Genomic DNA, 13,566 nt, shown 5'->3' with positions numbered 1-13,566 from the left:
TACACACTCTAAGGGTCTATGCTGTGCCGCTTCTAGAACAGAGAGCTTCTAGAACATCTCTGCCACAAACTCCTCCAAAACCATTGGGTCTGCAGAGTCCTAAGGCCCAGGTAACAGGACAGCATGCACTGAAACCTGGATCTGCTGCAGTAGCTTTTCTTGCTTCAGATCCCACTCGAAATTGGCAGCGTTACAGGTTGCTCAGTAAATGGGTCAGAGCAGCATGCCCAAATATGGTATATGTTGCCTCTGAAGTCCAAAGAGGTCCACCAAGTATTGGTTTCCTTCTTTGTAGTGAGTTGTACAAGGAAAAAACAACTTATCTCCTTAGAAGAGAGAGCCTGACATTGCCTGGATCACTGGACCCCTAAAAATGTCATCCATGTAGCAGGCCCATGAAATTTTGTGGGGTTTATCTCCTATCCTCTGGCCATAAGGCATCTAGGGTGCTTGATTCTTCCTACCCCTCAGATTCATTAGCATAATGCCATCAGTGTAATGGACCAGCATTATGTCTGTGGGATAAAAAGACAACCAACTTCCTTCTGGAGAAGATTATGACAGAAAACAGCAGAGTTTGAGAGAGCCCTGAGGTAAGAGTGAGAGCAAACTATGTCTGATTATCTCTACTGATAATATTTGCTAAGGCAATAAGTGCCAGAAGCTGTGTTGATGTGCTCCAGTAAGAATAGCAATCAGAGAAGAAAAGGAAATAAAAGGAATCCAAATTGGAAAAGAAGAAGTAAAGCTGTCACTGTTTGCAGATGACATGATACTATACATAGAGAATCCTAAAGATGCTACCAGAAAACTACTAGAGCTAATCAATGAATTTGGTAAAGTTGCAGGATACAAAATTAATGCACAGAAATCTCTGGCATTCCTATATACTAATGATGAAAAATCTGAAAGTGAAATCAAGAAAACACTCCCACTTACCACTGCAACAAAAAGAATAAAATATCTAGGAATAAACCTACCTAAGGAGACAAAAGACTTGTATGCAGAAAATTATAAGACACTGATGAAAGAAATTAAGGATGATACAAATAGATGGAGAGATATACCATGTTCTTGGATTGGAAGAATCAACATTGTGAAAATGACTCTACTACCCAAAGCAATCTACACATTCAATGTAATCCCTATCAAACTACCACTGGCATTTTTCACAGAAGTAGAACAAAAAATTTCACAATTTGTATGGAAACACAAAAGGCCCCGAATAGCCAAAGCAATCTTCAGAACAAAAAATGGAGCTGGAGGAATCAGGCTCCCTGACTTCAGACTATACTACAAAGCTACAGTAATCAAGAGAGTATGGTACTGGCACAAAAACAGAAAGATAGATCAATGGAACAGAATAGAAAGCCCAGAGCAAAACCCATGCACATATGGCCACCTTATCTTTGATAAAGGAGGCAGGAATGTACAGTGGAGAAAGGACAGCCTCTTCAATAAGTGGTGCTGGGAAAACTGGACAGGGACATGTAAAAGTATGAGATTAGATCATTCCCTAACACCATACACAAAAATAAGCTCAAAATGGATTAAAGACCTAAATGTAAGGCCAGACACTATCAAACTCTTAGAGGAAAACATAGGCAGAACACTCTATGACATAAATCACAGCAAGATCCTTTTTGACCCACCTCCTAGAGAAGTGGAAATAAAAACAAAAATAAACAAATGGGACCTAATGAAACTTCAAAGCTTTTGCACAGCAAAGGAAACCATAAACAAGACCAAAAGACAACCCTCAAAATGGGAGAAAATATTTGCAAATGAAGCAACTGACAAAGGATTAATCTCCAAAATTTATGAGCAGCTCATGCAGCTCAATAACAAAAAGACAAACAACCCAATCCAAAAATGGGCAGAAGACCTAAATAGACATTTCTCCACAGAAGATATACAGACTGCCAACAAACACATGAAAGAATGCTCAACATCATTAATCATTAGAGAAATGCAAATCAAAACTACAATGAGATATCATCTCACACCAGTCAGAATGGCCATCATCAAAAAATCTAGAAACAATAAATGCTGGAGAGGGTGTGGAGAAAAGGGAACACTCTTGCACTGCTGGTGGGAATGTGAATTGGTACAGCCACTATGGAGAACAGTATGGAGGTTCCTTAAAAAACTACAAACAGAACTACCATATGACCCAGCAATCCCACTACTGGGCATATACCCTGAGAAAACCATAATTCAAAAAGAGTCATGTACCAAAATGTTCATAGCAGCCCTATTTACAATAGCCCGGAGATGGAAACAACCTAAGTGTCCATCATCGGATGAATGGATAAAGAAGATGTGGCACATATATACAATGGAATATTACTCAGCCGTAAAAAGAAATGAAATTGAGCTATTTGTAATGAGGTGGATGGACCTAGAGTCTGTCATACAGAGTGAAGTAAGTCAGAAAGAGAAAGACAAATACCGTATGCTAACACATATATATGGAATTTAAGAAGAAAAAAATGTCATGAAGAACCTAGGGGTAAGACAGGAATAAAGACACAGACCTACTAGAGAATGGACTTGAGGATATGGGGAGGGGGAAGGGTAAGCTGTGACAAAGTGAAAGAGAGGCATGGACATATATACACTACCAAACATAAGGTAGATAGCTAGTGGGAAGCCGCCGCATAGCACAGGGAGATCAGCTCGGTGCTTTGTGACCGCCTGGAGGGGTGGGATAGGGAGGGTGGGAGGGAGACGCAAGAGGGAGGGGATATGGGAACATATGTATATGTATAACTGATTCATTTTGTTATAAAGCAGAAACTAACACACCATTGTTAAGCAATTATACTCAAATAAAGATGTAAAAAAAAAAAAAGAATACCATACTGGGAACCACAGTTGTGATTGGTGTCGCTATCTGATTAAATTAACAATAACCCAGCATCCCACAAAACTTATATGGCTTTTCCCACAGGCCAAACATGCAAGTTATACAGGGGCATGTTGTTGGAATCATCACACTTCCAATTTTCAAGTCCTTGGTGGTGGCTCTAGTCTTTTCAGTTGTACCAGGAATTCAGTATTGCTTTGGTTTACTTTCTTAGCAGTAGCGGTGAAAGGAGGGGAAAGTACACTTCCAGGGGATGCTACTTGACCCTTCCTATCATAAACCCCTCCCTCCATGGATCAGCAGGTCAGAAAAAATGTGTGGTAATTCTGCTGAGATTCCCACTGAAACGAACTCAGACCAAGACTTAATTTATCACCCAACTCCATATGTCCCCACTCTGGAGATGGACCACAGTAGCATACTGGGCCTCTAAGAATTAGCATGAAATAAGAGCCAGAATCTGATAACCTTCAGAAGATTCTGGATATTTCCTTTTCCCTGGTCATGGTCTCAGTCTGAGGAAGGACTTGGGAGATGTGCAGATTACATCTGTGACAGCATAGCAGCAGGGTCCTTTCTCAAGGAGATCTGGCCTCCCCCTTAATCAAGGGGCTCCAGATCTGTGAACTGGCTTAGTAGATCTGGGAACATAGTAAGAGTTAAGGAGTCTGCAAAATTTCTGCCCATCAGAACTAGAACTTTTTGGACTTCCCTGGTGGAGCAAGGGTTAAGAATCCACCTGCCAAGGCAGGGGACATGGGTTTGAGCCCTGGTCTGGGAAGATCCCACATGCCGTGGAGCAACTAAGCTCGTGCACAACTACTGAGCCTGCACTCTAGAGCCCGAGAGCCACAACTACTGAGCCTCCGTGCCACAACTACTGAAACCCATGCGACTAGAGCCCATGCTCCGCAACAAGAGAAGCCACCACAACGAGAAGCCCGCACACTGCAACGAAGAGTAGCCCCTGTTCGCCGCAACTAGAGAAAGCCTGCGAGCAGCGATGAAGGCCCAACACAGCCAAAAATAAATAAATTTATTTTTTAAAAAAACTAGAATTTTTTTTTGCTTCTGTAGGTCACATCTATTTCATCCCTAGAGAATTCCATAAACAATCATCCACTCCAACAGATGAATGTCAAAACACTCTGACAACATTCTATCCTTGTGCTTTATTATGTTAATTGCACCCACCTTAGTTCTGCCTGTTAAGTGCCATGACTTGCACTCTACCACTTAGACCCTATTATTCTTACAGAAATCAGGGAGCCCAGTTCCACTGAAGCATCTCTCGCCATCGTCTCTGACCTAAAGAGGATATTCCACGGAGCTTTTCAACAATGCTAGTGTTCCTCTCATCAATGTATATCTTGAGGCTTAGTGTAGAGTGTCCTCCCAGTAGGGTGACCAACTTGTCCCAATTTTCCTGGGACTGTCATGGTTTTAAAACTGAAAATCCAGGACTTCCCCGGCGGTCCAGTGGTTAAGACTCCGCACTTCCAGTGCAGGGGACACGGGTTCGATCCCTGGTCGGAGAACTAAGATCCCACATGCCATGCGGCACAGCCAAAAAAAACCCCTGAAAATCCTACAACCCAGAAAACTCTACTGCACAGTCCTCCTATGAGTGTAGTCAGTGGTAGGCAAGGCACTGATCAGGTCGCCCATAATAGATATGCTTCAACATTCCCTTCTCCTTGGGCATTACAGGCTATACTAAAATCTAACGATTCTTATGGGAGTGCAGGCAATGAAGTGTTGTGCAAGTTGGTCCTAAGGAGAATCAGCGTTCCTTGTGAGGCGAACACCCCAGTGGAAATCACAAAAAGGTTTTTATGCAGAGGAAGGCTGGTACTGTTAGACAAGGAAGAGAGGACTGCTTCCACTGGCAAGGAAAGTTCAAGGGGACTTGGAGTCTGCATTTTTCTCAGCTTCATCTGTTTATACCCAAATATTTCCATCCAATGTGTTAGGCTCCTGTTCCTTCCCCAGGAGTACCAGTAACTTAGCCTTGAAGTCCTAGCAAGGATGTAACTTTAATTGATGCTATAGCTCTCCAACATTTATAGTCAGTCCCTGAGCATGATCTTCATATCTGTCCTACAGCTCCAGGAGAATAAAGACTACTTTAATGGTGGCATTGGGCTCTTTGATTTTCCACTATGATCTGAGTTGTGCATTCAAGGCTTTTCATTTGTGCTCTTTTCTGTGTAAGCTCTCTATGAGCATCAGAAGCAGTTAGCCCTAGCCACATCCATTGCAATCATCATTGTCACCATGGGGACTAAGTGCTCTAGCCACTTGATTTCCGAAAGCTTTGCCCTCCACTTGTATTTCATTTCAAGCCACCGTGGGTGATAATTTGAGTAATCATCATTCAGTGCATGCCACGCATTACAAGTGTCCTATTTCTCTCTAGAAAAAGAAGTTGTCACAGATTGCATTCTTTAGGAGGCAGAAGCTGAAACCAAGTTAGGCGTGCAAACGGTTTACTGGAGAGTGAAACCTGTAAAGGAAATGAGGAGGCAGTAGAATTAGGGGAGAAAATCATACAATAAATATGTAATTACAAACTGTAAGAAGTGTTAGCAAGGTAGGGCAGACGCTGTTGTTCAGCTAACCCAACTCCAACTCCAGCCAGAATTTTGGCCAATGAGCCAAAGTGGGCTATGGTAAGCAAATGACGGCCGTCCCTCCATGCACACCATGTCCTAATCCCCAGGACCTGTGAATATGTTAGGTTACATGGCAAAGGGGAATTAAGTTTGCAGACGGAATTAAGCTTGCTAATCAGTTGACCTTAAAATAGGGAGCCTATGCTGGGTTATCCAGGTGAGCCCAACGTAATCACAAAGATCCTTAAATATGGCAGACCAAGGGCCAGGGTCAGAGAAGGAAATATGAGGACAAAAGCAGAAGTCAGAGTGATGTGATCGCTGGCTGTGAAAATGGCAGGGGGCCCACCACCCCAGGAATACGGGCATCCTCTAGAAGCGGGAAAAGGCAAGAAAACAGACACTCCGCCTAGAGCCTCCAGAAGGAATGCAACCTTGCCAACACTGCTTTTTAGCCTAGTGAGACCCATTCCAGACTTCTGACATCCAGAACTGTAAGATAACAAACGTGTGTTGTTTTAAGCCACTGAATTTGCAGAGACATGTTATAGCCATCACAGTAAACCAATGTGCAGCTTCTTTCCTGACAGAGGCCTTGTCCCTTCCTATTCTTCCTTAGACTTGCCTTGAACGTGGAGCTGTAAAAGTCATCTAGTGACATTGAGGGAAAGGCCAAGAGAACTGCAAAGCCATCAGCCCTGACACTGTTGGGCTGCTGAATAAATAAATGCCAGCAGCCCCTGACCTCCCACCTTCTTTCTATAAGAAAAATGAAGTTAGATATTCTGTTACACGTGGACAAAAGCATCCCTGAGTGACAAGCAGGTAAAAATAGAAGGAGCTATGAGAGAATGTCACAGAGACCTAACCTGAGCATGAAAGGTGTGTGCAGTGGAATTTTTTTTTTTCTGTTCAACATCCAATTGATTGGATGGAGGGGAAATCCCCAGTGTGTACAGCATTGGTGGACTGCAGTACCAAACCTCCCACTTCAAAGTCTAAAGGAGGAAATCTTCCACCTCCCTGCCCCTTGGCATCCAGTGCACAGAGAAACATGCTCACCATAACCAGAAAAAGGATACAAGTGTATATAAAGAAAAGGTTAACACCCCGTGTTGATGCCCCTCCCAGTATCCCCTGGGCACTCATTGTTTCCATCTAGGCCAATGACTTCTTACTGCAAGCACCTGCGACTCTCTGCCTGAGGACTTTCTTGCCACAGGAGGGTGCTTAGCCAGTGTACACAGCAGGCCAGAAGTAGCAGGGAGTTAAAGCCCATAGGAGCAACCCTCAATCCATGATGGACATGAGTGGAGAAAAAATATCCCAGCTTCTTGTTCCCTGGGTGGAAAACTCTGAGGCATGTTCTATTTAGTCTTCCTGAGGTCCCCATGGAATCCAGTCCCAGCTGCCCACAGCACTAACCTGTTCATTAACAGACCTCCTGTTGTTTTTCACATCTTCCCTATCTCACTTCCCCACTCCCCTCCATAGCTTCCTGGGTTTATCTTCCAAATATCTTGCTCTCAAATACTTCTCTCAGGCTCTGTTTCACCCAAAGTAAGACAGTTGGTACAGAAGTAGTCCTTTGAAGTAGACCTTCAGGGTGGGATTCTGGAGTTGGATCACTTGTAGAACATATGAACACAAAGACCTCATTACTGGTGCTGGTAATCCCTCGTATATAGTCAGGCCACTCAAGATGGCTGTTCTCCTTCCTGTCTCTATGGGCTGAGAACAAGAACGATACAAATATTTTACTGTCATGTGGTAAGCACAGGTTGATTTTATAAATGTTAGATTTAAACTATTACCTGTCATTTCATAATTTCTGAAAAATGCTACCAAGTTTTCAAGTAATGGGAATCCCATTTAGATCAGAACAAAGACAATTTTATATCAAACCTTTAGTCTCCTGAATTTTGTCCATTGAGAGACCTGAGAGCAGGGGTTGGCAAATCAGGCATGGCTTGTGGGCCAAATGTGGTACACCGCCTATTTTTGTATAGCCTGTGAGCTAAGAGTATTTTTTTACATTTTCAGATGGTTGTAAAAGGTCAAAAGAAGCATACAAGTTGGTGATGTGTGAAAATTATTGAACTTCAAATGTCATTGTCTATAAATAGAATTTTATTTAAAAATTTTAAAATTTATGTCACACTCATTTAAAATAAATTTTTAAATTTACTTTAAAATTTTATGGCACATAGTCACACTCATTTGTTATGGTTGCTTTTGTGCAGAGTTGAATAGCTCTGAGAGAGGCTCTAAGGCCCTGAAAGACTAAAATATTCAGTCTGGCCCTACACAAAAAAGTTGGCCAATCTCTGCCTGATGAAACTAATGTCTGATTTACATTTTCTTCCCTAAATCTGATTACTTTGATGAGTATTTCCCAGATGCTCTGCTGCTCTTCCAAATTGATTCCTACCTTGTTGCATTTCACATTTTTAAATATCTGCCATTTTCACAAGCTTATAAAACTTCCTACTATATCCATTTTGGAGCAATATTTTGTTATTTTCTATAGCTCTGTCTAGAGCTCATTTTCACCTTGACTGATGGTTTGATTACTAAAATTAAGTCACTCATAGTAAGAATTCTAAAAAAAAAAAAAAAAAAAAAAAAAAGATGGCTGTTCTCTTCTTGCTCTCTGTACCTCCCCTGCCTGACCAGTGCCTGCTTCACCTACACCCTACTCACGTGACTGACCTTCCTAAGTACTTGCACCAGGCCCCAGCTAGTGATTGCTCTTATCAAAGGGGAGGTAAGGGGTGTGCCCCTCTGCTGTTTTCCCTGGTAACTAATGAGCCCACCTGACTTCAATTCCCCTATAACTGGCAATCTCCCCCTCCCCCGGAGCGAAGACTGCTGCCATGTCCTGCCCACCATGCCCCATACATGATGGTGGGGTATCGCTCCAGGACCTTGTAAGCTCCCCCACCCATTAAACAATTGATGTCTCTGTTGCTGACTCTGGGCTCTTTCTTCCATCTTGAAGCTGGGCAAGCACAGTCCTTGTAGGCCTGTGGGGTGCAGCCAAACACCTGGCATATTGTACTGAATAGAACCACAATTGGCGAGACCGTCACCTATGCTGGATTGTGATAGGGTACAAATGGAAGGAAATGCACTGGTTTGTACAATAGCTCTAGCACTTGAAAGATGGAAACTTTTTAAGAATCAGGGAGTTGGTTTGCTATTGTTAATAGCCTTAGAAACCCTAAAAGAAGCAAATGATAGGTCTGGTCAGCCAACTATTAAATTGAGGAACAGTATGGGAGCCGAAGGCCTTCATAGGAACTTTTATCTTTTTTCGTCTCTTCCAGAAAAGGGCAGTCTAGGCTAAAAATCAGGCCCAGATTTGATTGTGAGGGTGGTAGAATTACACGGAAGGATGATGCTTGTCTTCCTCAAGATCTGCTCTCACCTTAGCACATTTCTTCTATAGACAAATAGCTAGGGACAATTCTTAGCATGACTGAAGCAGGCAAAGAGTGTTTCTGCTATGAGAGAAAAGAGACTATTCACTTGGTGAATATGTACTTGTAGGAATCAGGAGAATAAACCTGGGAATGGATCTGGAGGGTACTGGACCAGGGAGGAATTTAAAGCTGGATATGGGAGAGTTTATTGATATTGGAACACTCTCCCATAACTCAGGATTAACATCCTGGCAAGGACACCTGGAGCCAGTCCTCGTATGCTGCTGGAATGGCTCCTTGAAACTTGGAAACAACAAAGCCTATACAGTAAATGAAGTGGAGTTGTTGGAACTGCCTTGACAGGGTACTAAGAGAAGGGCCAAAAGCTCATAGAGGTGGACAAACTAGAATGGCTTTATTATGTAAGACCAGAAAACATACCAGTTGACAATGTCCCCTGGGAGGGCCCAGAGGACACTTCTTTTGTTAAGGCAGTAAGAAATGTATTACTGGCATTGTTGAAGAACTCCATGGTGGCTGTCTTCTATGGGTCAGGGTCCCTGATAGGGTAGATTGCTATGTAATTAGGCTCCTTGGTGTCAGTGAGGATGATAGGACTCTAGAATAGCAGAGGCCAGGTGGCAGCAGTTAACTATCAGAATCAAGGTGAGTGTAATAACCATAATGGACAGCAAATCTGGAATGGTGAAGGTGGGGCTTTAACCTGTAGCAGTCTGTAGAGATGACTAATAAACTGTGGCATTCCTAGGAACAATATAGATGGCAAGCTGTATTACTTCACTACGATTACCATAACAAAATATCACAGACATAGTAACTTAAACAATGGTCATTTACTTTCTCACAGTTCTAGAGGCTAGAGTCCAAGATCAAGTTATTGGCAGGGTCAGTTTCTTCTGAGGCCTCTCTCCTTGGCTTGCAGATGGCTGCCTTCTCACTGTGTCCTCACATGGTCGCCCCTCAGTCTGTGTATTATCTGTGTCCTAATTTCTTCTTCTTATAAGGACCCCAGTTATATTGGATTTGAGTCTACCCAAATGGTAAATGACCTCATTTTACCTTAATTACCTCTTTAAAGGCTCTATCTCCAAATATGTCACCTTCTGAGGTACTGGGGGTTAGGACTTCAACATGTGAATTTTGCAGGGTTACAATTCAGCCCCCAGCAGAACTCAACAAGGGTATTGCCTGTAAAACTGAAAAATAAAAATAAACCAAAAATAGTTGTGTTACACTGATGTCAGTTACCACAATAGAAAAATCATGTTCCTTTGTCTAATTTCCATCCCCAAGCAGGTTGTCAGACCCAGAGCTGATCAACTGAAGTTTGAAGAACATTCTACAAAATACCTGACCAGTACTCCTTAAAACTGTCAAGGTAATAAAAAACAAGGAAAGTCTGAGAAACTGTCACAATCAACATGAGCCCAGGGACTTCCCTAGTGGCACAGTGGTTAAGAATCCGCCTGCCAATGCAGGGGACACGTGTTCGATCCCTGGGCCAGGAAGATCCCACAGGCCACAGAGCAACTAGGCCCGTGCGCCACAACTACTGAGCCTGCGCTCTACAGACCACAAGCCACAACTACTGAAGCCCATGCGCCTAGAGCCTGTGCTCCGCAACAAGGGAGGCCACCACAATGAGAAGCTCGCAAACCACAATGAAGAGTAGCCCCTGCTAGCTGCAACTAGAGAAAGCCTGCACGCAGCAACGAAGAACCAACTCAGCAATAAATAAATAAATACATACATACAAGAGGGCAGCCTTTAAAAAAAAAAAAAAAACAGGAGCCCAATGACATATGACTACTAAATATAATGTGGTATCCAGGATGGGATCCTGGAAGAGAAAAATGATGTTAGGGTAAAACCAAGGAAATCTGAATAAAGTGAACTTTAGTTAATAAAAATATATGATATTCCTTTATTAATTGTGAACAAGTTATGGCAAATATACCATCCACACTACTGTAATATGTTAACAAAAGAAACTGGGTGAGAGGTATATGGAAACTATACTACATTTGCAATTGTTTTATAAACCTAAAATTGTTTTAAAAATAAGTTGATTTTTTAAAAAACTGTTCATCCATGTGAATTATATTTTTATATGGTATGATATAGGGGCATGGCTCTATTTTCTTTCATGTGGATAGCCAATTGTGCCAACATCTATTTATCAAATCATTGAATTAAAGTGCTGCTTTCTTATCTGGCAGTTTACTATGCATATTTTGTTTCTGGACAATTATACTTCTCTGATCTATTTTTTATTCCTGTACTGATGCTGTACTCTATTGATATGGAGATTTTACGGTACTTTTAATATCTGGTAAAATATATTTGCAACTAATATCACAAAGGACAAATTTCCGTAGTATATAAAGAGTTACAATAAAATCAATAAGAAAATGAATAACCCAGTAGAATAATGAGTAAACAATATGAGCATACAGTTCGTAAAACCATAAATACAAATGACCCTTAAACCTGTGAAAGCATGTTCAAACTCAGTCATAATTAGAAAAGTACAAAATGAAACCACACTGAAATACCCTTTTCACCTCACAGATAACAAAGACCAAAAAGTTTAATAAAATGCTATTTTTGTGAGAGTTCAGGGAAACAGTCACTTTCATGCATTGTTGGTGGGAGTATAAATTGATACAAGTTTATAGTTTGGCAATATCTATAAGAATTTAAAATGTACATGTTGTTTGACTCAGAAATTCTATGTGCAGAAACATATCTTGCATAGACTTGGAAATATACAAATTGTATATACAATGTTATTCATTGAAACATTGTGGTAATAGGGGACTAGTTAAACAATGGTATAGCCATAAAGTGAAATTCTGTATACACAAAGTAGCAAGAAGCAAGCTCTTTGCGTATGTCTCATTAAGACAAAGTAATATGAAGAACAATGTGTATAAAATGTGTAAAAAAATGACTCAAATACCTCAAAATATATGGGAGAAACTGGTGACCTAAATTGGCTGAGGGGAGGGGTGGAAGGGAGCTTTTTTTTTTCTTTTTTTTGCAGTACGCAGGCCTCTCACTGTTGTGGCCTCTCCCTTTGCGGAGCACAGGCTCCGGACACGCAGGCTCAGTGGCCATGGCTCACAGGCCCAGCCGCTCCGCGGCATGTGGGATCTTCCTGGACCGGGGCACGAACCCGCGTCCCCCGCATCGTCAGGCAGACTCTCAACCACTGCGCCACCAGGGAAGCCTGGAAGGGAGCTTTATCACTGCATGCCTCTTGGTAACTTTTGAATTTAAACCATATGAATATTTAACTCATTTAAAAGAATAAATAAAATATCAACTTTTATAATAATTTATTTTAATTATTATATAATTACTATATATATTATATATAATTATTTTATCCATTTCAATGAGACTTTATAGGGATTAATATTTGAATTATATTTATCATTTGGGGAAGATTAATGTTCTTATGATATTGTGCCATTCCATTTGTTCAGATCTTATGTTGTTCAATAAGAAGTTATAATGTTTTTCATATAAGTCCTGTACATTTCCTCTTCCCTTCATTCCTAGGTACTTCAAATTTTTGTCAGTGATGTGAATGAAATAGTTTCCCATTATTATTTCTAGCTGGTTATTGACAACATAAAGAAATACTATTGGTTGCTGCTTATTTTCATATAGCTAACCACCTTGCCAAAACCTGTATTACTTCTGATAGTTTTTGTAAAACAGTTAAGTTTTCTATGAATATAATTTTTTAAATAGCATAATTTGCCTTTTTTTCTCTTTTTTAATAAATGTATTTATTTGTTTATTTATTATATTTTTGGCTGCAGTGGGTCTTCGTTGCTGCGTGCGTGCTTTTCTTTAGTTGGGGCGAGCAGGGCCTACTCCTCGTTGTGGTGCGTGGGCTTCTCATTGCGGTGGCTTCTCTTGTTGCGGAGCACGGGCTCTAGGCGTGCGGGCTTCAGTAGTTGTGGCACGTGGGCTTCAGTAGTTGTGGCTCGCGGGCTCTAAAGTGCAGGCTCAGTAGTTGTCACACATGGGCTTAGTTGCTCCGTGGCATGTGGGATCTTCCCAGACCAGGGCTAGAACCTGTGTCCCCTGCATTGGCAGGTGGATTCTTAAACACTGTGCCACAAGGGAAGTCCCTAAGTAGTTTCTTTTTAATTTCTATTTTACTTTGAATATTTATTAGGAATGGCTGCTGAATTTTTAAATGCCTTTTCAGTTTCTATTGACACAATACTATGGGTTTTCTTTTTTAATTGTTTCATGTCATGAATTATTGTTGAATTATTGTTGAATCATTTTTGCATTTGTGAAATAAACCCTACTTGGTCACGGTGTGTTATTCTTTTGCCACACTGCTAGATTCTGTTTATTATTTTATTTGGAATTTCTAAGTGTATATTTTGTACAAATATTATCATATTTTAATATCATATTACCATATGTAAGGCTATGCTAGCTTTACAAAATGAATTTGGGATCTTTCCATCTTTTCTGTGATCTGAGGGCTGCTGCCAGTCCCTGAACTGTTTGTTACCAATCCATAATGAGATAAGTACAGAAACTTGAGAGGGTTTAAAAACCTTTATAGAAATTTGACATCGCTGTGACATCCAAGCAGTGATCA

The sequence above is a fragment of the Mesoplodon densirostris genome, chromosome X, assembly GCF_025265405.1.
Source record: "Mesoplodon densirostris isolate mMesDen1 chromosome X, mMesDen1 primary haplotype, whole genome shotgun sequence".
In the NCBI taxonomy this organism is placed as follows: Eukaryota; Metazoa; Chordata; class Mammalia; order Artiodactyla; family Ziphiidae; genus Mesoplodon; species Mesoplodon densirostris.
The sequence above is the reverse complement of the archived record's forward strand: the minus strand, read 5'-3'. Positions refer to the sequence as shown.